The sequence below is a fragment of the Mycteria americana genome, chromosome 1 (assembly GCF_035582795.1).
Source record: "Mycteria americana isolate JAX WOST 10 ecotype Jacksonville Zoo and Gardens chromosome 1, USCA_MyAme_1.0, whole genome shotgun sequence".
Taxonomy (NCBI): Eukaryota; Metazoa; Chordata; class Aves; order Ciconiiformes; family Ciconiidae; genus Mycteria; species Mycteria americana.
The window spans coordinates 15583572-15611563 of record NC_134365.1 but is presented as its reverse complement, the minus strand read 5'-3'; the positions used below and the strand labels follow the sequence as shown (position 1 = coordinate 15611563).

At 39.4% G+C, this 27992-nt stretch overlaps 1 protein-coding gene across 4 annotated transcripts in view; it reads left to right on the top strand.

Annotated features, from left to right (window-relative positions):
* The window catches only part of ATXN7L1 (ataxin 7 like 1), a 120507-nt gene that overhangs the window by 51481 nt on the left and 41034 nt on the right, over positions 1-27992 (top strand). Inside the window, exon 1 of one of the 4 annotated variants that reach the window (XM_075491763.1) lies at positions 26377-26495. The exons of 2 other annotated variants lie outside the window; for them this stretch is intronic. The gene's annotated coding sequence lies outside the window, so the exon portion shown is untranslated. Of the gene's footprint in view, positions 1-26376; positions 26496-26827; positions 26924-27992 lie in introns of those variants that run through there. One more of the 4 variants, XM_075491772.1, reaches the window with a different exon arrangement.

Sequence of the window (27992 nt, the reverse complement as noted above, 5' to 3'; positions counted from 1 at the left end):
ATAACAGATTCCCCCCCGCCTCCCCCTTTTTTTGGACAGGATTCTTGTTTCTGCTAAATAATCTTTTATCGTGCCTGGCATCTGCTCTGCAACTAGTGAAGTATAACTAATACCATACTTAGATAAAATATCAAGCATTGCATATGAGAAATGTGTTTAAGGCAAGCATTAATGTATCATTATTTGATACACCTGCCTTCAATTTATTCCCCGTATTGTATAAGGTATTCTTTTTATGAATATATCATCAATGTTGTGCTTTACTAGTTGTGTAACTGAAGAATTTTAAATTTTAGGATTTTAAATATTAAAATTTTTAGGTTTTTTAAATTTCAAGTTTTAGGTTTGAGATTGGTGATTGAAAAATTGTTTCATTTTTTAATTCAGTTTGTTAGGAGAAAGATTGGCAGGGAGGAGTCTCATTTTTGGTGCTGCTTTTACCTCAAAATATTGAAGCAGGAATACATCTGTGCAAGCTGGAACACGGACCAGTAATTGTCCAACAATACTGAAAAGGTCTACATTGATTATAGGTGTTTCAGATTGCTTTAGTGTGTATTTGATGGTGATCAGATTGCATGAACTGTGGAGATCAGTGCATCCTTGTGTGTACTTTAAGCTTTCTCAAACTTGTGGTAGTACTGTGCATGTCCAAATGAGTCTGAAGCCAAGTGTTTCTTGTTCTGTGACTCTAGGTAGATGAAAACTGTAAGATATGAGTAAAAATAATGCTTTTGAATTTGGTTAGGACAACAAAGGATTAGTTTGCTCTTTAAATAAATCTTTTTGTCACTGTCTAATGCCAGGTACATTTAGTGGGAATGCTGAAATGAGCAGTAAAGCATTTCAGCATTTTTGCACAGGCAGGAAAGGCATAGTCAGGACCAGACAGTTAAGGCTGCAGAGAAGAGCACAGTGCAGAACTTCATGCTTAGTAAGATGAGTATAGAAATAGTGCAGCAAAAACTTGAACCTTGAAAAGTCTGGTGTTTGTCATTGTGCTGCTAAACAATTTTGTTGACCCAGTGTTTTTTTGAACTTAATGGAAACTTGAGAACTATGGAGTCCTGTGGAAAGGATTCTCAAAACTTAGCTATACACTGTGTGAAGAAATACCTCCTTTTTTGGTTTGTTTTTGAACCAGCAACGAACAATCATTTCCTGTCCACCTTCATAATAAATGCGCGTCATAACCCTCCTCTGTCGTCACCCATCCGGTTTGACAAGTCCAAATCTGTCTAATTGTCACTCTAGTAGAGAGTCTCCGTGCCTTTGCTATGTGTTTTTGTATCTTGCCCAACTCTTCTAAACTATTTTTGAAAGGAAGGAAGCAGTGTTACGATGTGCTATATTCCTTGCCTAACATTTGGTTTGTGACCACTACAGATCATGAGATGATAATTTCATAGAACTGTTACAAGACCAGTGTCTCATTACTGTGTAATAATACGAAGTTTTGTATATAAAGTTAAGATTGTTTTCTTCTTCCATGTCTGTCACTTTACATGTATTTACATTGAATTTCATTTACTATTTTATTATACCGTTCAGTAATGTTAGGTCTTTCTGCAATCTGCTGATTTTCATCTTTAGTATTGAGTAACTACATACCAAAGATCTTGTTCTCTCACTAACCACCTTCTTTTTTGGATCATTTCTGAATATGTTGAATAGTTCAGGCTCTAATGCAGGCTCTTGCTGCATGCCACTGCTGAAATTGTTTCTTTGAGGACCATTTTTATCCTATTTTCCTTGCCCTGTAAGTAGTTTCTCAGCCTTCGGGTGGGGGTTGGAACCCTCCTTTCTGTCTCACAGCAGTTATCTTTCCTTAAAGAAATGTGAACACATGGCCTTGTTTCACTTGGAAATTTAAGTAGACTGCGTCAGTTGGATTTCCCTTGTCCACGTGTCCCTTTATACCTTCCAGGACGTTTGTGACTCATAACAGTCTTTCACAAAACTACACTGACTTTTCCCCAACACATCATACTTATCCATATGTACACTAACCTGGTTCCTTCTTACAGCTTCTACCCCTCTGGCTTGGATACATTTCAGACTTGCTACTCTCTATTTCTTTGCACTCCCTCAGATGTCGATGTTGCCTTTGGATCTTCAGGTACAAGGTGGTTTTCAGTGAGCGGCTTTGCTTGCTTGTTAGTGGCTCAATAACTGCATCTGTAGCTTCTGGGGAGCTCCTGGATGAACACAGATGGTCCGACTCTGTCAAGCCACTTTGCAGCCTCCTCTGCCACTGCTTCAGTTGGAGGTGGGATCTCCAAGTCCTCCAGAGCTTCTGGACCATGAAGGTCATTTTTGTCAGGACTAGAAAAGAAGCAAAGTTTTATTTATGCACATGTGTCTGTATGCATGTGCATTTCTATATGTATACTTCTGTATTGACTGATCAATCCATTGCACCCCAAATGCAATTGTAGCCTTAATTCTAGAATAACTACTAGGGCATAGTTTGTTGCCACTTCCTGGGTAGATGCGTTTGAAAAAATGGGATTTTTTTTCCCTATATCTTGCTAGAGAAGAAAACACACATTTTTTCACGTTAAAGAAATGGCTTGAGTATAACTAATTTTTCTCTCATTTTCTTACCAAAGTAAGTTTTGCGCCTATAGAGGTGAAGTGTTGCACTTGAGCTGAGGTAAAATCTTTCTTCTAGGAGACAAGGAAAAAACAGAGGAAGTGAAAGTCTAGGTCTGCAAAATGATTCCTGATCCTTTAGCCACTAGTGTGGAGATTAGAACAGTTAATGTGCAACATGGGATATCCTATTTACCCTTTTCTTCCCTAATCTGAAGGGAGTTGAATCAAGAGCACCTTAAGGAGGCTACCTGGTGTCAATGGGTGTTTGCAATCACTCACATGGACTGTGTTCTCTTTACCCCAGTTCCCATCAGCATTTCTTCATGGAGTCTCATCTGCCAGGGAGTGGTGGAACAACTCTGCTTGCGAGGCTTTGCCTGCTTCTCCAATTGCATGTTTTCTATGGAAAATGAAAGGATTGAGAGAGAGGCTCAGAATTACCTGCAGGCTGAGGGACTGGGTGGTTCTGCTACTGGAAGACACAAGTTCAAGTCCACACTGATTTCTTCTCTCCTATTGATGTTTTTATTTTGCATAAAATAATTAAATAGCTGTTGAACAGAGTAAGAGGGAGAGTTAATCCCTAACTTTGACAAGATACTCACTTGCGATCCAATCTGTGGTTCAGGAAAGGTGTTTATAAAAGGTTGAAATAATTTCAGCAGGAGGCAGGGAGAGCAAACCCCCTCAATACCCTTCACAATACTTTGTCCTCATAGTCAGAGCCCTCTTCTGCAGAGGGGAAGATTTGGGTTCAGATTGATTACAGAAAGGTAATTGGGGAAGTAGTCGTCTAACTGGGGTTCACCACCTTTCTCTTGTTTAAAGACTTAGCACTTAAATGTCTTTTTAATAGAAAAAATACTTAGAAATATTTAGTATTTTATCAGTCAGAATTTTAAAAACAAATCTACTCTCTGAACCAAGCCAAAGTAGCTGGTTGTAAAAGAGAAATAGCGCCAGTCACAGAATCGTCAGAGAATCATAAATAGATATTTGCAGGGAAAAAAGCCATGATAATATCAGCTCCTGTGTTTGTTGGATCAGTGATAACTACTGATGTGTCCTGAATATAAAATAATTTTGAGGACAGTCAGGATGCTCAGACAGCAGTTACCAGCAGTGGGTTGGTTGACAAAGCCTGAGCATTCCCTTGTGATTCGTCTGTCTCATCGCTGCACAGCTCATGTCCAGTCGGTCTGGCGGCTGTGGAGAGCTATGGCTATATGTGCACTGAATTAAATACACCCTAACACGTGGCATGATAATATTGAAGTCAGGGTCTTTTTCTTGCAAAGAGGTAAAAGGGAAAAAAAAAAAAAAAAAAAAAAAAGGAAAAAAAAAAAACCAAACCAAAAAACCAACCCTTTATATTTTCCCCCAAGAGCAGAAGGGTGTGCACAAGGACATTACATGCAACCCCAGCGCCACAGTTCACATTTCCTAGCTTGGAGTCCTGGGAGTCATGAAAACTTTGTCTAGTGTCTGTTGGTCAGACTTGGGAAGAACTGGGGTATTTTTTGGTTTCTTCTCTTCCATGGCCTCGATCTCTACTGCTCCATAAGCCTTATCTGGCAGACTGGGAATAAATCAGATCAAAATTACCCTGCCTTTGCATTTGAAAAGGGGCGAGAATGAAAGGTCAACAGCAGTGGTGCAGCGAGGAACATGCTTAGCAGGGTTTTGGGGTTTTTTAAGGGAACTAGGAAGAGAGGCAGGTCAGGGTATTTTCATATCTGGTCCATGTTATGTTTGCAGCTTTCACTCTAGTTTATTTTTATAAACTAGAGAAACAAAAATATGAATACTGGACTACCATGTCTCACAGACATTAGTAATTTTGAGACCACTACGATACCTATTCAGTCATTCCCCAATTTTGGAGTTCTTGGAAACAGACAGTCGAAAAGATTTTATCTTGCAGTTAGCATGGGTCAAGTGAAGATCCTGCCTGTACATGCTTTGAGGTTGTTCCTCCTCAACACTTTGTGCCAGTTTTATCCATGGGCTTTCCTGCCTTCCCGTTGTGATTCTCTCTTGGCACTCGCAGCAAACGGTTGTAGAGAGGCATACGGGAACAAAGCTGAATAGTTGCTTCTGCCCCAATTTGAGGATACCAAGTCATCTTCAGCCTGTGAGTGGCCTGTTCACTCTTTGTGTGGTGAAAAGTCAAAATGTAAAGGCAGATTTTGGGAATACAGGCAGGAAAAGGTGAAGTGCCTTCCTCCCTTGCATTTCTGAGATCTGTGTCAGTGAAACCTGGCAAAGTTGGCTTCAGTCTCTTCTGCTTTGCTTTCATCCACAGAGAGGGATTCAAGTTACTCAGTAGCCCCTGTGCTAGGACAGTTTTATTTCCAGTTGCTTATCATGTGATGCAGTTATATGAAGGAATTACGAAGTTGTTGCCAGCATTTGCACCAGAAGCACTGTTTAAGCAGACAACTTGGGTTTAGTTTTGTTTTTTAACTCACAGGTATGGATGTGACAATTCTAGCTAAATAGTATCACTGAGATGAAACAAAGTTCAAATAAATGATATATAGAGCTTCAAGTATCCTGGTTTCAAAAGAGAGCGGTAGAAACAGATACATTCCCCTTGACACTTAAAAATTCAGCTACCTTGATGCAAGACTTTGTTTTAACATTAATTATTCATTGCGTTTTTGCTCTGTAATTCCATTTTATAAAACAGAAAGATTTTCAGTTTTTTAAACTATCTTAGTTTAATGTCATTTTAGTAGAATTGCCTTGTGTCTTGGTTTTGTTTTTTTAAAGTTTGATGCTTACGGTAGGGTTGGATTGAGGGGTTTGGTTTGATGTCCCTCCTCCCTCCTCCCCCCCCCCCCCCGCCCCCGCCAAACATACATACAACACAAAAAAGAAAGCACACTGTAATTATTTTCTTTAACGCTTAAGGAAAGTTAGAATATCTATTGGCAAGTTCTGATTAATGAGAATATATGTACGCCAGCTAACTCTCTGCAGTCAGAGTTGCATAATATCAACTGTTAAGGAAGTAAAACAAGTGATGCTTTTACATGTTTATGATCTAACAAAACTGTCATCTCTGCTGCTGCGTCATATTACACCTTCACGTTGCAGGCTTCCCTTCTTTAGCTTTGACAAATACCAGCTGTACCTCCACTCAGATCTACCCAAACAGGATTTTGAGAGCTCCACTACTATTTTTTGAAACCTCTTTTATGAGAAAATCTTCTTGAAAAAGTATTACAGCCTTCTTAGTTTCAGTTAACATAATCGTCTGAAACTTGCGTGTATGTCTGTGTAAGAGTCAGCTAACTGAAGATCTGACCTGGGCATTTTATGTCAGTGAAGGAAGTGAATGCATAAAGCATGGCTTAACTCAGCTTTGTAAAGCGTACCTCTGGGGTTACATTGGATGTCAAGGTAGCATTTTCTTTATGGTCTTCTCGTGTTTTTCTTGTAAACTTTAGAGCAGTCATTTTGTGTTCTTATGTGGCTGTACAGCATCTGCTTAAAAAACTTAAGTTAATGTTAATTTATAAAGTGTAAGTTATAAGCTATTTCATCACAAGTAATCTTACTGGGCAGTCCAGACAGCAAAGATCTGAAGGTGCTCATTCAAATGCGTCTTTTATCTCCTCTAAAACTGGATGTAATATCAATATGGTATATGGTATCTTTTTTGATACACACGTGTCTGCGAAGCTGATAGAATTGATATTTGTTTTACTGCCAGTAGAAAACGTACTAAGTAAGCATGGGGAGTTGTGACACAGGAAGGGATCAACCTGTTGCTGCACTCAAAGAGGAAGCTGCTTGCTCCTCAGTGTTTGTGTTGCAAATTGTGCTGGGCTTTTAAAGGCTCTATTTCACCCTGCCTGGCCCTGCTTCCCCACCCCCCCTTTAAACTATGATTCTTTTTCTTAGTGCAATTCACATAAGACGTTCACACTGGATGAGACAGCATCAGTATTGACCTAAGCTGGTTTTACTGGTTAAGCTTTGCCGTTCTCATTTTTCTGATATGCTTGGCTTTAAAGCTCAGCTTCAGCTGAACCACACGGATCAGTCCCAATTGTTTTTTAAAATGTTCCATTTAACGGTTAGTTTGCAGCACAGGCATGTTATATTATGCAGGTACGGCTGGCTTCTTTGAGATCCCCTTGGTTAGGAAGATGTGTACTGGTCTTGTTTGGGAGAAATGGTTTTGGGGCTCTGAGTCTGCAAAGTTTCTGCCAAGAACTTCCATGTAAGTTTTCTAAGAGTTGATAAAAGTTGAGTGGCCACAGTGCTGAGCTTGTGCCATTCCTTGCATGCTCAGAGGATAAAGTGTGGTCAATGTAATGTTAGCTGATGCTACTTTGTACACCCTTGGAGGCTGCAGTGGTTGTATTAAGTGTCTGATTCGGATCACGTAAAGATACTTCTGGAAATTTTGAAACTTTGTTTATTTTTATTGCTTAAAAAATAAAGTATACCTATTTGCAAAAACTAAACTGCTTTTTTTACTGAGAACAAGAAGTTTAATTAGATCCTCTAGAAATATGCATGAGAAGTGTTGCTGGGTGAAGCTGTAGTACTTAACTTGTTTAAATTGAAGAATGACAGCTATGAGTATTGTATAGGAAGCTGTGCTGTAGCTTAAAATACCTTTTGTCTGTTGATTTATCTGTAAAATGGAAGAATGCTGAAATTTCGAGAATCAATATTATTACAAAAATTAAGATTTTATCATGTGGGCTTGCACTTATTATCATGTGGCATGGACATGGAGACCTAGGCTTACCTGGCTTTAGGTGAAGACAGTATAGACATCTATATGTGAGGTAGTCATTTGGTATTAGCTTTATGTTAAGTGATAACAAAGGGAATTTTCATATAACTACACTGACATTTAGCAGCTTATTTTAATTATATAAAAAAATACCACAGGAGGAAAGGCTGAACAGGTTATTTATTTTATTGCCTTATATTTTCACCACAATGTAAGAGTATCTATCTGCTTTACCTTCCCTGCAAGCATTCCTTGGTATGCAGTGCCTCCTCCACGCTGTGGAACTCAGCTGGCCGAGCAGCGCCTCTCCCCATTAGTCATCGTTGCCTTCCCTAGCGCTGTGTGCATGAAAGTAATTCTTTAAAGCAGTTGCTCATAGTTCATTTTTTTAAAGATTATTTCATAATACACCATTGCAGTAGTACTTTCTTGTAAGCATGGACCAAATCTTCATCACTAAGCACAAGCAGTTTTATGTGGAATAAAAAGATACATTGCAAATAAATCACTACTTATTTCCTTTAATCTAGTTTCAAAATTGTTTAACTTTTGCCATTCAAACACAGCTTCCATTCACGTGTTTGGGAAGCTTTTGAAGGCATATGAATGGTAATTTTCCCAGTTTTTCTGGACCTTAATGTAGTTAACTTCCAGCAATGGCTGCAGCTGGCTGCCTAATAAAAATAACTTGCATTCCCAGATACATTAGATTGTACCGATGGCAAAAAATGACTAAACAATTTTAAAATGTAACCCAGACTGTTACATTAAAATATGTTTTGTCTGAGTCGATATTAATCTAAAGTAAAATATTAACTGCAATGATATTTAGTAGTGTTTTTATGAATGTGGATTAGCTATTTACAGAAAAGTTCTCATATTGTAGCAGTTTGCTTTTTTAACTTTGATTGCAATCCATCTATTCTTAGATTATCGGAAGGCTTCCTGATGTCTGTTGCTTTAGCGATCTCTCTTTCCTTAACGTGTGGAATGTTCATATAGTGTTGCAAGAAACACAGTAACTACTTTGCTTGTGGTGCAAATGAACATTTACATCTTCATACCTGACAGTGTTACACTGTCTTTCATACTGCTTTTTCTTTCCATGAGCAACCTATGTTTTATTTATTCCATGCTGACTTACTGGTTTTAGTATAGTGAAACTTTGTTTTAATGTAGAACTTAGTCTCAATGTAATGAGATTTTTTTTTTTTAATTCTCAATTTAACTAAAAAAAAATGGTTTTTAATTAACTAAGAGAGAAAATTAACAGTGTGACTGTTGTATTTCCAGTTCATCTTTTATTTGAAAACTTTGGGGCAAATTAAAAATGCAAAATGTTTTTATTTTAAAGTTTAGGTTCTAGGAAATTTTCAGTGGTAGGATTAGATTTTTTGGTAATGAAATGTATTAGTCTCACAAGTAAGGTACTAATATTATGATAGAGCTGACTCCCAGGTCTAGCAAGGTCACTCAGTATAGAAACATTATAACAAATTCCCTGTGCCTCTGCATTACTTCTCTGATAGTCTTAGATATGTAAAAGTCACTGATGAAGTAGCTCTGCAGTGTCCAGTAGGCTCAGCAGCTCTAAGTTATTCCAGTGTTCTGTTCTTGAAAATGAAGCACACTGTTTCTTGCTGATACACAGAGATAATGAATGAAGTTTTTCTCCTTTTGTATCCAGTTCTTTACAGACTCCTGATCACGTTTCTCAAAATATTACTGTACAAAGAGTTAGTTACTCATTTGTACCACATTTGTCATGTCCTCTCTACTGTATGAAGGCCTAACTGAAGGCAGCTAGGTTAGCTAAGACCAGACAGGGTGGTACAAGTATCAGGCGATTGATGCCAGACTGCTAACGCTTGCCATTGTTTCCCAAAATAACATGGTTATAAACGGGACAGCAGTCAATGATGTTTTGTGGGAATAAACTGTTGAGCCTCGATGGTAAATCTTCATAGATTGGAAGAAGACAATACAGGTTGGAAGCTCAGCTGTGAGAGCAGCCCCAGGTCACGAGGTGCAGCAGTGCTCTTTTCCAGCGAGGACTGATCACTGAGTGACAGCTGCAGGCCTTGTAAAATAAGCAAGAACCTGTTTCAACTGCAGCAAAACCTTCAGCAGCTTTAAAACATTGTCATCTCTCCAGGATGTTTTCTCTGTTGGTGACATCAGTGCCCTTTTTACAGCTCTGTTGGCTATCACTGTGCCAAGTTGTTGCTCGTTGGGCATCTAAAAGGCACCTGAATGGATCTAATGGCACGCTGCTGCAGAGAGGGCAGAGCCCGCTCCTCTCATCTCGCCCTTCCTACCCAGTCCTGGGATCCTCTTCCTTACCTGCAGTGCTTCTGCTGCTCATCTCACCCTGTAGTGATACTATTCAACTTGCTATCAAATAATAGGAGAAAGCTATTCACTTTGATTTATTTGTGGTTTCACACCTTTTCTCCCTTTCTTTGGTTAGTTTTCTGCTGGTTTAGCAAGCTAAGCTCAGCCATCAGAGCAGCACATGAATGCCAGAGAGGGTGCAAGGAAAAAGCAGGGAGAATGCATGGTTCAGAGTAGCACTTACAGAGGGAACAGCAGCAGCAATTAATTATTAAATCAGCTTTGCCTGTCTTATCTAAACTACAATCTTAAAAGCATATCTTTTGAAAAGGACACCTGACCTTGAAGATGAAAGATTTACTGTTTGAATTTAAGATTAAAGTGGTATATTTCTGGGCTATGCCTGTTCAGATTTGAGTATTTTTTTGGTAGTTGGTATCTACAGACTGTTGATATATCTAAGAATTGGTGGCAGCGTGCTATTTTTTTCCCAAAAAAGGCATGCTCATCTCTAACAGGAATTCACAGCCCTAAAGGGGGATGTGGTAGGGAGTAAGTTTTAATGTGTGGAGTAAGCCTGTTAATATGATCAAAAGACATAGAAAGTCTAGAAGGACAACTCTAAAACTCCACATACTCTGACTGTATAGGATTAAAGTAAAAGTTGTAAATTATAGAAAATGAGGATTAAATGGGGAAAAAATGGTGAGGACTGCTGGACTGCATATCTAGAATATTGCCTTCTGCAGCACTGAATCCAGGAGGGAAGAGATAACATTGAATACAAGTTTCTGCAAAAACTTTGTGAATTTTATGTACAGATTGCTTTTATTGTACATTATCTGAGCAAATGTATTTAATGAGACTGCACGGATGTTACAGTTTTTCAGAGGCTGGGGATCAGAACAAAAGAAGTAAGAAAATTTTTATGTTTAAAACTTTTTTTTAATATTTTTGAATCTTAAAAGTGGAATTTTATAATATCCATTATGTGGAAAAAAAATTCTGGAAGTCTGAGGTGGTACATGTAGTCACAGAGCAAATAATGGAAAAAAAGCTGTGATGTGTGATTCAGGAATTAAAAATGTAATAATAAAACTTGTATTCCTTCCATGCATGCAGGTGACTTTAAAACATGTTTTCTGAGTGTACTTTTGTATGTTCAGATAAATACACTCTGGACTATTTTTCGTAAGTCAGTGTTGAGGTATATGTCAGCAAGCAATTAAATACTGGTTTGACAGTTTCAATAAACTTCTGTGCAACTTGCAGTACATTTTTGCAGTACTGTCAAAACGTGCGTACCCACAGGACATGAAAATTATGTGAATTTAATTTAAATCTAAATCACTGATTTGAATGCAAGACTAAGAGATTAATTGAAATAAAACCTTTATTATTAGCTGAATTAAGTCAGCAAGAGATACCAACTAGTACCTGGGCTTGTGGAATCTCAAGGCTAAGAAATGTAACATTGGGGTGCTCATGAAGATGTATGCAGCATTGCACACGTCAAGCAACAAATTTGCTCTTGTTTGCTCTAATTGGTTAAAGGACACATTTGAGGCCTTTTCCATGTAACACCTTAAGGAAGCAATACGTGTATGAGGACAAAAGTAATAAACTTAGGAAACCACTGCAATGTACAGCAGCTCCTATAAGAAATACTGGTTTTGCATATTTTACTTGTGCATTCATTAGCTCTTTATGTATCATTTAACGTGTAAATATTCTTTTAAAATATTCAAAAGCTTTCAAAGCCCTAGAGCAGTGGAAAAAGTTGTATGAGAGAAGTACTGAAGGGTCTGTTTTCTCCATGAGCTTGCTTGAAGAATTGCAGCTTTAAGTGTTGGAGGAGGAATGTTTGTTCCTTGTTGGGTTAGTTTCATCGGTTATCCTAGAAGCCCGTAAGCACAATGCTGCACCTACAGTGATGCTGCTGAACTCCATGGCACTGGTGAGGTGCCCAAGTGTTTGATATCATCATTTATAAGCAATTGAGAACAAGGACTGGTTTTTATGTGCTTGTACAATATTAATTCTAGCTACATTTTGGAAAGACAGTGTACTCGCTTCTTGGTACTTCAACTTGCTTAGACAATTTAGGTTAGAAGTTTTACAGCCAGAAAACTGTGTTCAACTTGAAATGGAAACAAAATTTTGTTCTTAATTTAGTTGTTACAATACTTTATTTTTAATAAGAGAAACTTATCTCTCAGGAACCCCTAGGGATCATGACCAAGAAAGAGAAACTCTGTGCTAGACATTAAATAACCACTTTTTGAAAAGACGACGTTTTTCCTAAGAAAGCCCATGGTAGGTTCTTTTCTTATGCTGTTATAGTATTTGAAGCTGTTTTTAAAATGTCACTTGTATGCATATTGACATCTAAATGGGCAACACCTTCCTGGCCTCGATGAAGAATGGAAAGGGAGAGAACTGGTTTTGTCATACATCTCCATATGGGAAGGATGGGACAAATCTCATGCAAGGACTGACTGCAGTCAAGTGAAAGGGACTGAAGTGGCTGTTGCTTGCCTGAAATACAGACAAATCTCAGATACATGGATAAGGCAAGCAGAAAAAAAGGTAGTATCTCAGTGTATGGATATATCTCAGGCCTCCTAGGATTTAAAAAAAAAAAAAAAGTCTAATTTATGGACTTAGGAGTGACCTGTGCTAGGCACTCCTCACATAAACCTGTGTTCATCACTTTTTGTTTCCAAGAGGTTAAACCAAGAAGCCAGAATGCCATGGCCTTTCTGGAGGAGCTGCTGTGAAAATTCGGGGCTGCTAAGGCATCAGTCTTATCTGTAGGGCAACGTAAGCATAACTGAGTGTCTGTCAAGCACCACTTGTTAGTCGGGGCTTTGTACTTTTCCTCAGTATGACAACAGTTGTTCAATTTGTTTATGAAGGTCTATGATGCTTTAAGAGTAGCAGGAGTGTTTTATAGGCCACAAACACAGCTTCATAGAGTGTGTTTCTGAAAATGGATCAGATGCTTGATCTGTTGAGTCAGGATACTTGGAATTCATAGAAATCTGGGTCCCCTCCTGTTTTCTGCTAAATATGGTTTAGATAAGATACCTGTTGGCAGTTTTTACCAGCCATCTGTAGAAACAATCAGCTAGAGTTTTAGGGATTCTTCTGAAATAATCTCTGCAGGAAAAATCAGTACAATTTTGGCTTTCCCAAGTGCTCTGACTTGCACTTCTCTAACACCCCTCTTCTGTCCTTTGGTGCTGAAATATCCATGGCACTAAAACATAAGAAATCTGATTTGGGGCTCAGAGTGAGATTAATATACAATTACAGAAAAACCTGAAACACTTCATAGAGCTGCCACTCAAATACACATGCTGGTGTTTTGTTTCACTGTCGGGTTAAATTTTTTGCCTGAAGTCTGTTCAGTTGTTTTTGCTGGTGCTGAATTGCTGAAACTGTAGCCTTGTTTCTAGGTGGGAAAAAAACTCTGCATATTGACCTACCTAGCAGTACGAGGAAACAAAATTAATTTTGGCACTATTTTAGGCCCGCACAGCTTTAGCAAGAAACATATATACTCCCAACAGATTGGACTCTTGTTTCTGCATTTTAAAGTTTTAGTCCCAGAACGCATTCCAGACTAGGCGGTCTCTGTGTACTGGGTACTAAGAAATGTTCCCAAGTTCAAGTAGCTTAAATGTGCAAGCTGTCTGATAGTGCCAGTGTCCATCAGGGAAGCACTTAATATTTAAATTTGGGGCCTCCTATTGAAAATTCTATGGGGATATTCTGATGCACAGTACAAAAAAGTTGCTATGAAGTGCTGCTAGCATATCGGGGTTTTTTTTCCAATAGGGACAAACCCAGCTCCATCAGTCAAAAACTAGCTACAGATATTAGATGTTTTCTTTTCAAGGTAGTCTTAAAAACACCCTGATATCCAAACTTCGTGCTGACATCAGGCAAGTTAATGTCTATATCCAGGCATTGGTAAATAGGCAGTCTCCTTAATGTTTTTATGTAGTACTACTATTACCAGAGCCACATTTATAGCCTGAAAAAAAGCAGTTTACAAAGGAACCGGTCAGCTGCTCCTTATTTCTTAGCCACTTAATTAAAGCCTGCTAGATGAGCAGAGTGATCCTTTACAAAAAACATCCTTTTTTTCCCCCATATTACCTACAATGAATTGTACCTCTATTGGCTTTCTTCGTTCTTAACCTTTTTACAGATTGTGGATTCTGTACCTAAAACTTCTGTATTAAGATTCTAGAGTTAGAAAATAATTATCTACTGTGCAATATATTCTCTGTATGATTGAGTGCAGAACTTGTCTGTCATTAGCACAAACTGTCTCTGTTAGTATCACATTGTATAAAGACGACCATTTACAAGAAGTTAATCTATGAGGTAAATGTCTGTGGCCTTCATCTCAACTATAGAAGTCCTTTTATGTTCAAGTATAGTCCTTTTATATTCAAGAAGTCCTATTATATATATCAAGTGTCTTGATATTGTTGATAAATTCCCCTTTTTAGATTGAAAATGAGAGCATTGGCTATCATTTCCTGAAATATTTGGTTCAGGCGATCTATCGATGGATCACTTGAGATGCCTAATATTAAGATACAGAAAACTGACAACATCCTGATTGTATCTTAAAATAAAAGCTAACATAGCCTCACTCTTCAGAAGATGGATTTTTATTTTCAGATAGCGAAAGCATCATTTTGAATTTACTTCTGCTAGGTTGTTTGCATCGTTACTATGGATTCCCCCCCAAATTCTGGTGCGTTGTTTTGTTTCTACATGGGAGTCACCCCTTCCTTAACATTACCCCGTGTTATATTTTAAACAGTCAGAACCATGCAATGACTTACTCGCCATTCAAGACCTGTGATATGACCTTTATCACATGCTCACATGAGGCAGCAATCGCCACTCACTTTGCAGCAGCCTTGCAGTCCCGTGGATCCCCAGGATTATGTGTTACAGCGTGCTTTGACAGCTGCTCCACAGGCGTGAACCTGAGACGTACAAATAGGTGTTAGCAGTGTATAACATCCTAGCCATAAAATAATGGAGGTATGCAACACAACCTGTAGTTTTTTTCAGCCTTCAATTTCTCAGTTTTGCTGGAGCTTTTTAGGAGCATATACTTTTGCTGGATTTTTTTCCGGTCAGTTTTAAACTTTTTACTTAACTATTTGTCTTATTATTTATTTACATGTTGATATTACTTAGCTATTATTTCTATACCTATTACTTGTTTCTCTTCTGCTTATTTCTCTTTCCATATTTTGTTTTGTTTCATTATTCCTTGGCTTCAGTGATTGCCTCTTCTGTGAGGGCTATATACCTGCAGTGAATGCTTTCCTACACAGAAATCCCAGAAGCATTCAGGATTATTTTGCTTAGGTGGGCTCATGCCCCAAACATATAATCTGTTTTATTTTTTACTTCAAGCCCCATGTTCAAATTAAATTTTAAAAAACCCACTAACTAACAGGTTATGCACCTTCAAAGATCTGTTGGCTAAATTTCTGGGCTCCATTTTGGGTCCAGTGGGTCAGGATGTCTTGAATCCAGTTCTGTCTTCTGCCCTACTGAAACCACTGCAAGAAGGACCCGCAGTGCTCGCTGAAGAGCTTACTTACTGTGACTAATCTCTGAGAGTGCTGGTTCTGTGTTTTCACACTCCCCGTCCGCTTTCTCTCTTCTTCCAAGGCCTCAGGCAGATGATTCTGTGATTAAGAAAGAAACTTGAATAAATTGGGGCCATTCCTGCTCCTGCCCCACTGGGATCCCAGCAGAGTTGAGGAGGGTGCGCAGCCAAGGAATACAGCACTCCAGAGGACGTATTTCAGCTTAATTTCCTGGGGAGCAGTGCTCCACACACGTGTGCAAACATATAGAACTTAATCCTAAGACATTTGTAAGTACCTTATGATGTGAGCTTGCTGTCAATGTGTTTCATGTTGGACACAGCTGTGAGAATAAATTTGCATTTAAACTGGGGTCCCATGCTGGTCTGCAGTAAATTGATGGGTTTGGCTGGTTTTAGTGGACAAGCCAACAACTACTCAGCTTCAAGAGGAGTTGGATGTATGTGGAGAGAGCCGAGGGGCTGCCCTAATAAATATGATTGAAAGAAATTACTTGTAATGGCATCAGGTAAGCGTTAAACATACTTCCATTCCAAATCTTGCCAGTTATGCCGAAGGAAGTGTTTCTGGTTAGCGGGGAACCTGCTGTTTTCAGTGGTGATCGGCTGGCTGAGAGTTTGGCTGAGGGATGCTTTAACATGCAGAGCTGTGCTGCAGCAAAGCTCAGCTTGTTGATGTAGCTTTTTATTTCAGGTGGTGACACCGTAGCTCTGCTATCTGCGTACCTGAGAGTACGGAGTGCTTGTAAGGAGAAAAATAGGTGATCAATAACTTCGTGTTTATCCAGCAGCTGACTGTAACAGGATCTTAGTTCTGGGTCCACTTGGACACCACTGTGTAAAAATGAAAGATAATCAGATCCTCAGAAGCTTAATTTTTAATTCCCAGTTACCATGCATTATTCCATGGAGTTTAGCAAGTGCTAGAGCCTGGGAGAGGCGGACAGAGCGTGTAACCTCACTGGAGGTGGCTGAAGCTGCGGTACTGCCGGCTCCTTTGCCGAAGGACTTGGTCTCTGTAAGCCTTCCTAAACTAAATTAGGAGTTTGACAACTTTTCAGGAGAAGAATCGAGTGATAAATGAAACGGGGTTTTCACGATGAAAATGTTTGCATTTACTGTGCCAATCCTGTGCTTTTTGCTGTTTGGGCTTTTCCTGCTCGTCGCGTTGAGTAAGGAGGGTAAAAAAAAAAGAAAAAAAAAAAAAAAAAGACAGACTAATGCCCCCCGGGAGCGTCCGTCAGTCGGTATGTCTCTTGTTTACGGCGCGCTGCTCGGCGCTGCCGGCGGGCCCGGGAGGGGGAGCTCCCGGCCCTCCTCTCCCGCCCCTCCTCTCCCGGCAGCCTCCCCGCCGCTAACGGCGCCGGGCGGCCCGGCAGCGGGCGGGGCGGCCTCTGCCTCCGCCGAAGGCGGGCTCCGAGTCTCCGTAGGGGATCCTGTCAGCACACCAGGGGAAGGTGCCGCTGATGGGGGTTTTGCAGCGGGGTCTGAATGCGAGTCCGGCTCGCTCAAGGCCCTGGGTTGGTTTGTTGGCGCTGAGGACTAGCGGCGCGAGAAACCTGTTGCAGGAGCCCTACAAGGCTGTAGGACCCAACTGTTGCTGGAGAGAAACATCCACAGTTTTAGATACCTGTGTAATGTGGAGGGAGGTGGCATGTATCTAAGGGTTGTCCGCAGCTCTTACCGTGTCCAAACTAGCCAAGACGTTAAAGGGTGCAAGGGTACCTTCACAGCTCCCGCCCCGCTCTGGGAGGTTTCTCCTGGGCTGAGCTTCGTGCAGCCCTTAAGGCTAAGCGCAGCTCTGGCCTGGGTGACTAACTGTGGCAATGCCTCCTGTGGATTGAAGACCTTTCAAAACTGGCCTAATGGTTTATAATAATGTAAGTGAGCAAATCAGAAGTAGATGGGGGGGGGGGGGGGGGGGGGCGGGAGGAGGAGTAGGTCATTACTTTAGCATAGAAGGACAAAATACATTTAATTAAGAGTATTTTAGACTCGGATCAGGAAGTGCCAATACTGAAACTTCAAGCATAACCAGAACTTTGACCCTTGCTTATCTGTACTGTGTTTTGGGTTTTTTTTTTTTCCCCAACTATATCAGCGTGCTGTTGTGCAAATATGATAGCTTGTGTTGCTTACAGTCTTGGAATCTAATACAGTCTGTGATTTTTATTTGCACAAATCTACACAAATTACTGCAAAGATTTTTAACTTGTGAGCAGACACTAAGCTCCATTTGCAGCCACTTTGGAAAGGTTAAAGAAAAACAGGCAGGTAACTGGAAACAGCTAGACCCATATATGCAAAGAAGTTATTGTGATTTTTCTCTTATGCATAGTATGTATTTGTATGTTATATGTTTTGCCCTGCCACATATATTTCACAAGTAACAATGTGGTAAAAAAAAATAGTGCGAACTGTGTCTGATTACATTGGTTATAGGTAGTGTTTTAGAAATATGTAATTCATAGGGGTTTTTTTTTAATTTGACTAATAACATGACAGTGGTACCAAAGCAGTTTAAACACAATGTGCCACTATAATGGGAAAGTGCTGACTCTTGAATTAGCAGCTGTCAACTTTTTTATGGACTCCTTTATATATATTACATAGAGCTTTTTTAAAGAACAAGGCAATTGCTGAGCATTTGCTTTTGGAAGCTTTGATATGGTTCTAGATGTGTAAGTTTAAATTAAAAGGAAGTGAGTACTTTCATGATACTGAATTATTCTTTAAATATATCTGATTTCTCTCAGTGTGGAGTTCTTGGAAAGAGAGGGATTACCTGCAAGCTTTAAGGGCTATATAGTATCAGGTTTAATATCGGCATTACCGCTTTACCTCTGCTATGCTGTAGTATGAATTACAGCTGAATTGCTTGCTGTGTGGATAGATTACAGCCTCCCTCTATTTGTACTAATGAACTTAGGAGGAGAAAAACTTAAAGTTCTGTATCTCCATTACATTATTTTTTAAATGCTAAGTGACGCTAGAAAACTTCATTAGAGTTTTCAGGGTCAAAAAGAAAATCTACTTGTTTACCTGAAACCAGTGTCATCTGATGGAGGTGGTATCTCTATATCTGTGAAATACTATGGCTGTTAAATGAGCTCTGATTTCTGTAAAGCTAGAAATGTCCTGAGGTATCTGACCGGTATTGCTTTATGTTTAATTAAAATACAAAACTAGCATAGAATAATTTGTTTTAAACTCACTATGTAAAAGATTTTGACAGGTAATTATGAAGAGGAAGGCAGAAGTCATACAAAAGTAGTCCATATCACTACAGTATTTAATAATTTTACAGTTAACCAGGAAGGTGAGGGGGGAAGCTTTGTGATGTGTGTGTGTAAGATTTGTGACATGTAAATTGGCATAAAATTGTTAAAAAGAGAGAGGTCCCTGATACAGGATGAATCGAGATTGCTTGTGAAAGCAGGTTCAACAAGCCTATTTCAATATACAGAATCTACGAGGCTACATCTGGGGGCAGCAACACACGCCGTACTTGCAGGACGAGAGCAGCCTATTCTAGGAAGCAGTTGCTGAAAGACTCAAGGTTATGTTATACAATGTGCCCAGTCTCTATTCCTACACTGTAATGCAGCCGTGTATTAATACCAGGTTGAAGCCAAAGGTGAGCCAGGAATGTTTTGAAAGGGAGGAAGAGCAGAAATAGAAATTGCATCTCCGTTTGATCTGCAGTATGACTGCAGCTGTGACATGCAAGGCCCGATGCCAGCCGCCACGCTTTTGCTCTGGGGCCTTCAGGCCATAAAATTTCACTGTCCTTTTGTAAGTGCCACCTCTGAAGTTCTCTGAAAGTGTTTCACAGTCTGTTGCTAATCAAGTTCCTGGCTATAATTGATATCTTGGGGTGGGGAGAGCAGTAATGGAGCGGAAAGTTTATGTAAGTGCAGTTCACATGTATGTGCTTGACAGATATGCAGCCAGTTTACCTGGAAGTTATAGGCTGAAATTTGCTGTGGCAGTAGCCCCCAGGAAGGGGAAATACCTTGGGTGTCTTTCCTCAAACCTTACAGCAATTGAGACTTTCAGTGAGGTAGTGCAGTCGTTTTGCATATATGGTCTTTCCCAGTTTGATGGGGCTTAGGGGGGGAGGAGGGGAGTGTTGACCTAATCTTGTTACAGCAAATAAGAGGTGAAAACTTTTAAACCTTCCATTGATGTGAGTTGTTGAATGTTTAACAGTCTTTTGCTCCCAGTTGTTTACAGTAATTGAGTCCTTTCCCTTCTGGTGCTTGTGCTGCTGTCCTCATTAGTATGTATTCCACGATAAGTACCATACATGAGACCTGCAAATACTGTACAGTAGAAGATACGTTTTCTGGTTTTGTTTGCTGAATGTTACACGTTCCAAAATATGTTAGTCCCCAATACCAAGAATAAACTTCATGCCCTAAGGTAAGACAGCAAAGAAAGACGACAAACCCTCTGTAACTTCCACTGCTGCTATCACCTTTTAGGCAGTAGGCATTTAGGGATCTGAAATGTAAGGAGAAATAATAAGAACTAAAACTGCCAGAGTTCTCTGATAAGATCTATCATAGTGAATTTTGATTTTTGAACTATTGTTTTTCTTGAATTACTTGTTTTTCAGACCTTAAGCAGCCTGGAGAATCAAGGCATTTGGGACTAGGGAGAAGGAAAGGATGGGTAATAAGGTTGTAGATTTATGATCTGCAGATTTCCACAAGTGTTACAGTGATGTTCTGGTAGGATAGGTAACCCTCTTCCTCTACGTCATCCTACACTCTGTGACCCTCTGTTTCTTGCTATCATTTGAAACTACTTGAGCAGTTACCTGCTACACGTTGTGCTCTTCAGTGTAAATAAACCTTTTTCTCTCAGTATTTAGATACAGTACGCAAATCCCAGGGGTGGTAGCTCAGGCATAGTTACTTTTGGATCACTTGTTAGCCATTGCTGGTTAAATCTGCTGTACTGTCTAGCTACCAATTGGCAGACTCAGCAAAAAGCTTTAGAAAAGACTTGCTCTGTGATCCATTTGCCAAACGCAGAGTTTAGTTCCTCCTCTGTAATCAAGCTGGAGTCAGCTGATTATAGCTGAGATTTTTCATGCCAGTATCCTGCTTGTTGTCCTTTCCCTGCCTCTTTGGTCAAGTGACTCCTGTTGCTGGAAAAAAATAAAATGAATCTCGAACTCCTCCAATTTAGAAGTATCTCTTGTTATCTCTAAACAGTAGGATTTCTTTCAACTATAGCAGCATCAATTTGATGAGGAGGGACAACTTCCAGAAAAGTCTAAAGAGCATAAAGTCTCTTCTGGAGTTTGCTATCTCCTGACAGATGGAGAAAGGTTTCAGCCCTTCAGCATGAACACAGATAGTCTGATTCAGAGGAAGCAATTGGCAGGTAGGAAATATAATGTTGGATTTTTTCCATTTCCTTCCCTGTCTACCTTTTTATTTCACTGTCAATTACACTTTTGGCATTGTGGCCAGGAAAACAGCTTCAAGCTGGATTGGTATTGTCTCTTGCTGTGTTTTTCTTACAGTTAGGAAAGCACTTGTGTTTAAAGTTTTCCCTTATTTAGAATATCTGGTTTAAATTACTTAACTGTAAATCATAATCTCAAGTGATCTCACAGCTCAGTCCCTCTGCACGGAGGCCATCCCAGCTGTATTTGGGTTTATTAGTGTTTGCCATGCTGGCTGGTGCCTGGCTCCTGCGTTGTCACAAGTCCCTTGTGCTTGTCTGCACCGAGCTCTCCAGCTCCTTGGCGTCCAGGCGGAGGACGCAGCCCTGACGCAGCATGGCAGGAATGCACACAGCCAGCTCGGGCTTGACACTGTGCCTGAGTTAATAAAACTTCTTGGGACCCAGAGCACGGGGGTAACGCTGCAAGGCAGTGGCTTCATCTGGAGTCTTTGCCATTTTCCCCAATGTGCTTGCCTTTGGAAGTGCCATACAGAGACAACCAAAGTGGCTCACTTCAGAAAAAAAAAGGACTTCAGTCTTATGCTATAAAAAAGTTGTTGCATAATTTCTGGACCCATGCCGTCCCTAGAGATATAGGAACATTTGCACTGAGCTGCACCTAGGCTAATGAGCCCAGCTGGAGCTGATTTGTTTCTGCATCTCTGGTGCAGATAATCTGACCATGGGTAATTGAGTGGTCTCTATAAATAACCCACTTTGAAATCCTTGTCTTAAAATTGTTTTCTCTTCTTCCTGTTAGCTTCCAAGCTTACTCCCCCTGTAATCATTTCTTGGCTGGCCAAAGGCTACTCTCATGTCTTGACAAACAGATGTACTATTCGTTCTTCCCACCTGAAGTGACATGTTACACCAAGCATGGATGAAGCCAGGTTCTAGCACTATAAAAAGCCAGCTAAGCCCTGGTAGGAAATAATCATCCTAATGTGTTTTACCTATGCTCCAATTGACTCGGGTGGTTTAAATCAAAAATGACTGATACATGTCAAACATTTGATACCTTGGAAAGATGTTTATTGCATGCTTGTTCTCAGAGACCTCCTGTTGCATATCTCATAGTTAAATGTCTTCAGGTAAAACTTATTCCTTCATGTGGACTTGCTTGCAAGTTGAACTTCTAATGATCTTGGGTTTTTTGCTTACTGTCCACGTTAAGACTCGCAAGAATTGTTCCGAGTTGAGCTATGCCTTGTTTTAATGAGAAGTGATGCCCCGCCCCCCCCAATGAGCTTATGTAAGTAATTAGAAAGTAATTAGAGCGCTTTGTAGGAAAAATATCCCGTGTCTTCAGCTAGTGAGCGTCTACACATTTATTTTTTCCTAAAAGTTTTTCTAAAATATAGTCTGTGTGTGCTTCTGAGAAGATGCATAGAAAGTTGGAACCACCTGCACGGGATGACAGGTTGTTCAATGCATTGGAAGTGGTAGGGGGGAAAGCTGAATTGCACAGCTGTGCTGTCACAGCTGTGCTATGTTGTGGAGTTCATGCACCTTGGTAGGTAGTTGTAATGGAAATTATCTGTCTCTTTCCCCTGTGCCATTCCTGCCACATTAATACATGACAGAGGCAACATGCGTGGGTGAATGAACTTGGAATGCCTTAGATTCAGATCTGCACTCTAATTGCTGTGTGGCCTTGGAAATTACCTTTCTTCACACAGCATCTGAAACACTGACCATGCTTCAACAAATTTTGAAGTCTCGATTTGTTATTGATTATATAGTAGCTTGAAAAAAATGAGTAAAGGCCATCTGAAAGAAATCTTTTACATATGTAGAACAGACATTTAAAATTGTAAACATACAACACTCTCTCCCATTTAGAGCAACGATGGGAAAGCTGTTAGTATTTTGAACAGGTAAATAGTTTATCCAAAACAAGTAATTTGTAATACATGAAGTTCATTGCAGTGAAGAATGGTTAAGAAGCGCGTTCAGAGGCAGAATACGAAGTAGTTGTCACTTGGACTCTCAGAGGTTAATTTGCATCTATTTCATTCATGTGCAGTTAGGCCTGAGTTTCTTTAGTTTGCGCAGTTGAAAGTCATAAATTCTACAAGTTAAAGTAGAAACTGTCTTTAGAGCTTGAGTTGCATGTAAATATAGAACTAAAGAGATTTTTAAGGGAGAGGAACAGATAAAAATGCCCTACAGACCCACTTTTGTATTTGGGTATGTCTTTCAGTGTTGTCTGTTCAGTTTTGTTCTGTAGAAGGTTGAGAGTTTGGTTTCTTGTTTGTAAGAGCTATTGTATGTAGTGAGGGAAACATGAACAAGTGACCTCTTCAGGAATTCTTTTGCACATTCACTTTGGAGGCTGTGTATTAGGGCGTTATCACTTGCGGGTATTTCTGCAGCATTCTAAATAATAGATTTTATTATCTATGGCAAATAATGTGCCTGAAAGATGAGTGAGCAGATTTATCTAAAACGTCTGGAATGAGGAAATATTCTGCACTAACAGTTATGCTGCTTTTGTAGCAGGGTTTGATAGAGCAAATTGAAACTTAAGTATAAGCTCATTCACTTTTCAAAACAAAACAGTGTCCTTAGTTGGGCAGATCTGTTTGATTACCTGGATTTTCAAAAGATGTCAGAATATTCCAAGGGGATTAAATTGATGCCTGGGAATATCCATGAGGAGTGGCAAACGCAGAAAAGCAAGTAAAATATTTCATATATAAATTTCAGCTTGAGTTTCCTAAAAGATTATAATTATTATAATAATGATAGTAGTAGTAATAATAATAATAGCAATAAGGCTTTTGTGATTATACCAATTTTGTCTAAGAATTTTTAACTTTGCCAGTTTGGCTTCAAAAATATGAAGTTTCAGCTATCTTGTGAAAATCAGCAACTGTGAAGAGACACCTTAATTAACGTGCCCCCAGAGAACAGTATTTCATGTGGCAGTAGCATGCTTGTACTGACAGTTGTCACACGTGTACCTACAGACCAGACAGAGCTTATCCTGTCTCTTTGAGGGGGAGCAAAGGACTGTGGATACGGGATGAAACGATGAGGGTGCTGGGGGGAGGAGAAGCTCAGGGTAACAGAGATGGAGCAAATTTAGGGGTCAAACCCACGGATTTTTAGAAAAACATTTTTCATTATTACTCTGCTTATAAAACAGCTTGTTAAGAAATACATTGTTTCACCAGATGCTGGGTTTGGATCCCAAATAACAGTTAGAGCTGAAAAAGCCAGAAGGTTTAAACAATAGGTTATATACAAGTCCTGCAAAGATATTATTCTGGACTAATTTCAGTAAAATTACCATTTTTGTACAAGTTTCTTCTAAGGAATGATAAAATGAGCTGGTGATGTGTTGTCTTGAGTTTGAATAAAATCTGACATGATATTATGCACAAAAACAGATCAAGAACATAAGTCTCCTAAAAACGATAGCTTGTTTTCTTGGAGTCATAGTACAGCATTGTTTTTTGCCAAACCACCTCAGTAGTTCCATCTCACTCTTCTGTGGCTTATCTTTTCTTATCTGTAAAAAGAAATGCCATTATATCTGTTTGGATTAAGTAAACCATTAAAGAAATATCAGTTTTTTGTAATAGTTTTATGATAGATGAGGGGAAACATCCAATGAGTTCTTAAACCAGTAATGTACATAAATTACTTTTTTTTATTGTTTCGTAAATACCATTAAAGATGGATACAGGTATACAGTGAAATATTTTACCTGATAAGTATAAGTAAATTAAAAAAAAAAACGTATTGTCAGATGACCTTGAGATCTGCCTGAGGCCTGAGGAAACGGGTCTGTTACACAATACGAAGCATGAGAGGATAGCAATACTAGATTTTCCTCTATTTGCGACAGTGTGTCTGGAGTAAAAGTATTTAAGTTGGGTGTTTGGAGGAATGAATAGGTGAGTTGCTTTTAAGTTTGTGTATTTAGTAAACTAGAGCGCTGTTCCTCGTGTTATATTTCAGTGTTAAATGTAAAGATACTTTTTTCTTACATCCAACAAATAGCCAAATAAAAGATTTCTCTTCACATATAAAATCACCCACAAAATTCTGATTTGTTGGCTGTGCTTACCTTTGCTTGAAGGAAAGTACTGTTGCTTGATTGCTATAAATATTTTAGCATTTCACCTGACATACCTGCCCTAAGTGTAGGGCTGATAATACATTTCCTTGCTCTGAGAACAAAAATGGTGGAAATGCCATTACCACTGATCAGTGGGTAATAAGGTACCAGTGCAGAGAAGCCAGTGCAAAAGGATGGTGAGAGCTGTCCTTGTGGTATATAAGCACCGGACACGAGGTGTGAGATGGTATTTACCTCAGACACTCCCAGACACATCAGGATGTCTCACTAGTTTCATGTTGGACTAGCAGAGCATCTCCTCCAGCAGAATGGGAAATTTCTGTGCATAAGCTCTCCTTGCTTTCCTTTGGTAGAGTGTCACTCAAAAAAGTGTGTACCGGGGATTCACTTGTTCTGATGTTTCTTTTTTGCCCGGGGATTTTTGGCCTTGCTGAGCTGAGAAATGTGTATGACTTACAGTAGAAAATTGTCATTTTTTTCTGCAGTAGCAGTGTGTCGGGTGGCAAATACTGATTACACGTGTGGAATAGTGTCATTACAAGTGATGAATTCCTACTTAAATCTCCAACTCTTTTGGTTTTTTTTAAAATCAAGTTAATACCCTAAATCATTAATATCCCCTTTTAGAGCTGAAGAAACAGGCCTTGACACCAGAGTTAAATCTAGGTCTTCCAGCTCAGTGATGTGAAGACTGACATTGTCACCAGGGCAAGGTATTCACTCTTCCATCGTTTTCCTGTCTCTCTGACACGTCAGTGATGCCTTGGATCTTCGTCTTTAGATCTCAAAATCCTTGTAAAAGAAGCAGACAAGTACCCAGCAGCCTCATTTTACATTTAGTGTGATTAATTGCACTATTTGAAGCATTTTTTTGCCGTGCTGGAGTTCCTTTTGACCCTTCTTTTTTTTTTTTTATGCTTTCTACTGAAGAGGAATGGAAGTGTTCTGGGAAATGCTGAGTGTGTGGCTTTTTATGGAATTTGGCCATTTTTAAGAGATTTGGCCACTTAAGAGTAATTTAGTGATATTCTAGAGATTATTCCTCCTGTCTCTTATAATTACCCTGGCAAATGCCAAGTTATTCCATAAATAGAAGATTTTTCAGGAAAACAGCAGGTTCGTCCTACTGTGTTAAACACAAACACCCTCCTTCTTTCCTGAATCAAGAAAGAAAAAATGCAGTGTCTTCCTCTAAACATACACTTGTGTTTTTTGCTGCTTTTAATTTTGCACTTTGGTTCATTTCTGCAGTTACTTTAGTTGTATCAACAATTATAAAAAAAAGGAAAAAAAACCCTGCAGCCGTTTTCAGCGCTTGTTGTTCTTGGCACAGGATCAGTTCTGGTGTCCAACTGGTAGGACCTGAAACTTGGTGCTTAACAAGTGCCTGTAGTCAAAACAGTTGGTGTGTGCGAGCGCTGATCTGGTATTTGCTGCGGCAGGTCATCTGCCTGATTTTTTTACCGTGTGCAGAATACCTAATCACGTTGCTGTGTTTCTCTGACGGCATCTGTGGCAATGTGAATCGTTTCACGTTCCAAAAGTACATGTTTACAGTCGTCGTAGAATCAGATTAAGTTGGCAGCCTGCTTCTCTCTGTAAGTGGCTCAGTTTACATTTCTTCTTCTAGCAGGATGTTTTGCATAATTTTGCTGATCCTACTCACTTGTAGACTTTGTGAAATGGAGAATCGTTTTAGTGGGTTTATGTCAGAAAGCGAAGCTTGTGTTTATTGTAAATAAACACCAGCAGAACGGTGGTTATTTTAGCACTTGATAATTTCCCAATTATGTCATTTGACCTGGAATGAAGCTTGCGATTGTCGAGCTGCATTTTATGCAGTGGATCAGTCCGTGGGTTTGAGCTGGCAGTTTATTTCCTTTGTCAGTTTACAAGAAGTATCAAAATGAAACCGACTGTGCTGTTTCCTTTCCAGTGCGCAGCGCAAGAAGGGTGGAACGGTTTGCGGATATTATTTCCAAACTTTTTCAGCTCGACTTGGAATAGTGCTTTGTCAAAAAAGCTGGTAAAGTTATCCTTCAGTCTTGCAATGTTATGCTGTAGTTTGCTAGCATCAAATCCAAGTTTATTTTTGCTTAACCTCACATACTGGGTTTTGTTAGGTTTTTTTCAGACTGTGGCTGCAAAATGAAAGTGCTTACAAGGTGTTTATGAACTCTTGTTATGAACCAGCTGCCAGTTACTGCAGGATGACACATTTCTGCAAGCAGTCTAGTTGTTCAGTTTTCTGGTTGCTGGCTGTCGCTTTTCGGGCATGTGTGGTTTTTTTCTGTTTTAGTTTTATTAGAGTTAATGCCAAGTACATTTGTAAACTTTGAACTGGGATCAGTACAAGGTGGCAGGTTTCACTTACTATTTACTGAAAATGTAAGTATACATTGCTCAACTTTGCACAGTGAAGGGCTGTGCAACAAAACACCTCAGGTTATACTGTAAATAGAAAAGCTGCAATTTGTGCATAGGTGGTGTATGGAGTTACCATGAGTAACATCTTCGTCAACAAGACTGTGATACGTTACTGGAACAGAATCACATTGTGGATGAGATACTAAATTTCATTATCATCTGCTTAAATACTGTAAATGAGGAATAACAAACAGTATTTGTATTGTGTTGGGGCAGTCAGATAAATGAATTTATAGTATTTTAAGTAAAAGGGCTATGAACTCAAGGTTTGTGATGAATACAAGCTTAAAAGGAGTTTTATTATTCTGTAATGTTTACTAACAGCAAGTTACTTTCTTACCTTTCCGGGTTTTAGCAATTATATTTTGTTTGTTTTTACCAAGTGTAATACCAAGCTATAATCCATGACACTGGGTCTCTGAGTTATTCGTGGGTCAACCTAAAATTGATTTTTTCTTTGGGCCTCTTGTACGCAGGAAGTCAGATCATGCTAAATGAGAGTAATGTTTCAAAATGACTGGTGCTGACAAAGTTCTAGTGTCTCTCTTCTGACAACGTTAGAGGGAATTTTTTTTTGTTTTAACTACCTGCAAAAAAATACTGAAAGAACAAAGCATATCTTTCTCTATGCTCAAGCAGTATAATGAGTTTTTTTCCTTTGCAATCTT